The following is a 4781-nucleotide window of genomic DNA, read 5'->3' on the forward strand; positions in this document are numbered from 1 at the left end:
GAGCTAGACCTGATAACACTCAGAATATACTAGTGTGTTTCATTTTACAGCTTCTACCGCGATATCTAGATGTAAACTAAAGAATGTCAAATTTGACACCTTTGTGCTGTAGAAGAAACGAAAAGCGTAAAAACTTCTCCAAACATTTCATTTAGTGTTCTATACGCAGTCCATTATCAAATTCTCGTTGCGTTCGATGTGTAAGTAGGTCGCTTTGAAAGTACACCAGCTCGTTTCTAAGCAACCAACAGCTATATATGGGACATCGACTGCTAGTGAAGCAGCATCATACTAAGGTTTGCCCTAATCAACGCTAGAGAGTTAGTCTTAATAAACAAAAGAGAAATCATTAGATGTGTCATACGTCACAATAACTGATAAATAGATTTACTAGATGAACTGCGGAAGAAAAAGGAACAGAAAAAATACTCGAAATATATACTTCGTTTTATTTGTATATCAATAGAGTTTTATGAGAACCATTTCAGTTCAGACTAAGGTTGAGCTTTCTACGTAACATATTAATCGATCTCTCTCCGGACTGTCAGCAAAAGGTTAGTACAAGTTTGGTGGATTAGTTAGAATTAACGCAGAAAAACATAACCATGATCATAAGTTACGTAGAACTTGTTAAACTTGTAAACTGTGTTCATTTATTTCGAACATTTGAAACATCAGTCGAATAACAATCCTCAGCTTTTCGAACTAGTAAGATAGCTGACATGACAAGCCAAACCTCTACATAACGTTGTCATCTCCATTCTGTTGCCTTACGATATGTCAATCTAAAATTCCATGGTGAGTTACGACATCTTACTATATATTACATGTTGACGAAGAAATTCATTGTAAATTAATTCAGAGTAGTACGATTGATTACAAACTAATCTAAGTACATCCAGAATCTTGAGGTTAAATATTAACTCCACAGCAACATTCTTTTCCAGACCCAGTCGTCTTGCTTATTAGTAAGTTTAAACGAAAATCAGTGGTGGTTTTATGTCAAACCTTAGTTCTTGGTAATATAATTTAAACAAAGTTGCCTTTAATATAATCAATTTTCTTTCTGGATTCTTTCAGTTGCAGAAAAATATTGCAATTCTCTATATACATTTTTTTTCTGAATAATCTTTAGAAAATTTAGTAAATTAAGAAAATATCATTGTAATGCTTTATGTCTAATATTCTTTCTGAATAGTAAATTTAAACAAAAGTAACTTGTAATGCGCTATATACAATCTTTTTCTGATTAGTAAGTTTAAAAAACATTATTATAATATTTTATGTCCATTCATCTTTCTGATTAGAACAGTTTTTCAAAAGTCACTTGTAATAGTTTATATTCAATCTTATTTTTGATTTCCAAAAAACTATGTTGTATTGATTTGTATCCATTGTTCTTTATTGATTATTAGATTTAATGGAAAATCACTCATAATGCTTTAAATCTATTTCCTTTCTGATAAGTTAGTCACTTTAAATACAATATTTTGTCCTAGATTAGCAAGATTAAATATTAATTATCATCCGATTCTTCTCCTGGTTAACTCAAAGTCTGTTTGCATGTGCAGTTTTTCTCTCTCTCTGAACTTTAAAGGAAAACTACAAAATGTGGATAAGTTTTTCTTACGCCTTGAGCAGCTATTTATGTTTGAACTGTACGAGTTGAAATTACTGTTTGGCGATAATTTAATGTTAGTGTAAGAGTTTTGGTCGATGATAAATACTTATTGTCGACGGAAATTAAACACCAACCTGTTTTTCTTTCTGTAGAAATCAAATCAGATAATATATTCAACAAAATATAAAGCGATTTCCGACCGAACTTTATAGAATTGGATCATTAAGAGTCGTTTGTAAGTTCATAGTGCTCATAAATGTGTTAATCAATAGGAGGAAAATTTACGAAAAGCTGAAACAACAAGAGTCAATCATTGCAGTGTAGAAATGTGGTAGTTTATACAAAGATTTTGTAAAAGATACTGACACTTACACATTACATTCCAGCTCTAAATTACTAAAATCTTAAAAGACATATTTATACATAAGATATAAATTTTGTTGCAGAAACCAAAAGAGTGACATGATCATTTCATTCCTCGGATCAAGGACTTTTTACTGACGTTGTTTAACAAGTAATGGCCGTTTTCAAGGATATTGTCATTATTGGTAAGTAAGAACCAGTTCATGTACAAAGCTGTCCATTCGTATATAAAAGGAGAAACACTGCTTTCTATAGTTTTAGAGAAAGTGAAGACACATGTGATTCATTTTAAATGAACTTAGAACAATGTGCTAAAAACTTTAATTTTCTTAACTTTAAGAACTTTACATTATTTACAGATTTGTTCCCGAGTATGCGATTTAGAGTTTAACTGCTGTTTAAAACCGCTTCTGCTTTTAACATAGTTAGAGCGCCCCCCAGTGTCACAGCGTATGTCTGCGGACTTACAACGCTAGAAAGCTGGTTTTGATACCCGTGGTGAGAAGAGCAAAGATAGACCATTGTGTAACTTTGTGCTTAACTTCAAACCAAACAAACCTCCCTTTGGCGTCTGTCTTTCATCCCGCCATCCAGAAAGGAAAAAAATGCACTAAAAGTTTTGATAAAAACTACATTTCCAAGGACACAATGGCTTCAGTTACTTAGTAACTCTACAAAAGAAAATCCTATTCATCAAATCCAATCTTTGGTTAGCCCTGTTGTATTTGCAGCCAATCACAATAAGGATTTTAAAAAAAATTCGAGGCTGCTCAATCAGATTAAAGCATGAGCACCAGGATCCACTGAGAAAATTTTACGGTAACCAGAACCGCGGCAGCTGCTAAAGACAGTTCCTATAATATTAAACGAAATTGTTTTATTAATACATTTTATATAGATTGTATAAGCTATTCCATTGTGTTATATTTAAGTTTTAACATGTTTACTTAGTTTGAGAATTTCATGTTCAATTACAAATCTCAAGTACGTAATTAATTCACAGAGTCAAGGTGCTAACTCAATGTAAAAAAAATTCGCTGAACCGACAAAGGATCTTGTATAACACACAGGCGTTGTTGTAAGAAACTCTTGTTCTGAAAAGTATCTGTATTAATGTTGATGAATTTATGCACGGAAAATACGTTGATAAAACGCTGATGACACCAATTTTGTGCTGAGCATAAATTCTGAGTTTATTTCAAACAAAGATCAATGAAGACATTCTGCACCATAAATAATCATATTTTCTCAGGGCTTGTTAATTCAGCCACAAGTTTCCTCCCACTTAACTTTTAAAGCAAAACCTTCGGCCCTCAGGTCCATTTGTCTCATACCTCTTCGCCTCCCCACATTAAGAATTCTGGAGTCGCCATTGGTCTGAGGAAGTCTTGAAAACCATATTGTACTAGCTTACCGGTAAAATGAATCTCCTATTTTTCAATATCGTTGCAGCAATTAGTGAAAAAAAAAAAAACACAGTAAACGGAAGAAACTGTCAGAAGTCTGATATCAGAAAAATTAGTTTCGACAACGTGAGACTGAAGAGGACGCACGAATGTGTCGAAACTAGTTTCTCTGATATCATATTTCTGACAGTTTGTTCCGTTTACTGTGGTTTTTTCACTAACTTCTATTTTTCCTTCAGGAAATGGACCTTCCGCTATCTCATTGTCCTATCTACTGGCTGGTAACATTCCCTACTGTTCGCAAGAGAGTCATCCAACAGAAGTTTTGTGCCATCGATTACAGACGTGTTGCAACGAGCCTTTGGTAGACCAGGTGTGGCAAACTTTGTATTATATATACTCGTTTTTCATATAAAACAGCCTCTACGAACCAGTAGTTATATATTCAATACAGTACAGGACCGTGCGCAGAATGTTTGAAAGGGGGTTCTAATTTGTGAGAACAAAAGCCATCACATACGGAAGCAATTCTGTATGAAATATAGCTTAAACAATTACACATAGAATTCACAAAGATCCAACGAAAAGTGAACAAATGATCATTCTCTTGTAACACTGCCTGGGGAGCTACATTTAAATTAGCATAAAAATGTATGTTTTATTATAGTAAAGTACTGTACTATCTACATACAGAGTAGTTATCTATATAAATACAATAGTACTGTCTGTTGTATGTCCATGTAACTACTTCGCAGGGTGTGGATGGATCTTCACCAAAATTAGTATAGAGATTCATTAGGTCCATGTGCGGGGTATACATACAAATTTTCAGTTTTGCATTTTGCGTTTTTATGGGCGTTTTTTACTACTACTTCGCCTCCTGTAGATGGATCTTCACCAAATTTGGAATGAAGGTTTGTTGGGTCCATGCGAAGATACATGCAAATTTGTAGTTTTATTTTGTGTTTAGCAGTTTCTATGGGCGTTTTTTTTTTCCATTTTTCTACTATTACATATAAGGGAAGCAACTTTTCATGTCCTTACATAACCTTTCATTAATCATGAATTTACATCACTTCCGTCCAGGGGACGGGTACTCCAGCTACTTAATTAATAAAATATATTACTAATTTAACCAACTCTGTACAACAATAGTATACTAGCTATTTCAATAATTGGCTATCATATATGTACATGTATGCACTACTGAGATAACATGTTAGCATACTCCATTCTTCTGGGGATATATATATATATATATATATATATATAGTAGCTATTTCAATAATTGGCTATCATATATGTACATGTATGAACAACTGAGATAACTTGTTAGCATACTCCATTCTTCTGGGATATATATATATATATATATATATAGTATATTAGCT

The 4781-nt window shown here is 33.0% G+C and overlaps 1 long non-coding RNA gene across 1 annotated transcript in view; it reads left to right on the forward strand.

Annotated features, from left to right (window-relative positions):
* Window positions 1-291: 291 nt before the first annotated feature.
* The window catches only part of LOC111083617, a 6943-nt gene continuing 2453 nt past the window's right edge, over window positions 292-4781 (forward strand). Inside the window, exons 1-3 of the long non-coding RNA XR_002609145.1 lie at window positions 292-554; window positions 2068-2169; window positions 3630-3763. This is a non-coding gene — a long non-coding RNA (uncharacterized LOC111083617). The remainder of the gene's footprint in view (window positions 555-2067; window positions 2170-3629; window positions 3764-4781) is intronic.

Source organism: Limulus polyphemus, unplaced genomic scaffold (assembly GCF_000517525.1).
Source record: "Limulus polyphemus unplaced genomic scaffold, Limulus_polyphemus-2.1.2 Scaffold10356, whole genome shotgun sequence".
NCBI classification, from domain to species: domain Eukaryota; kingdom Metazoa; phylum Arthropoda; class Merostomata; order Xiphosura; family Limulidae; genus Limulus; species Limulus polyphemus.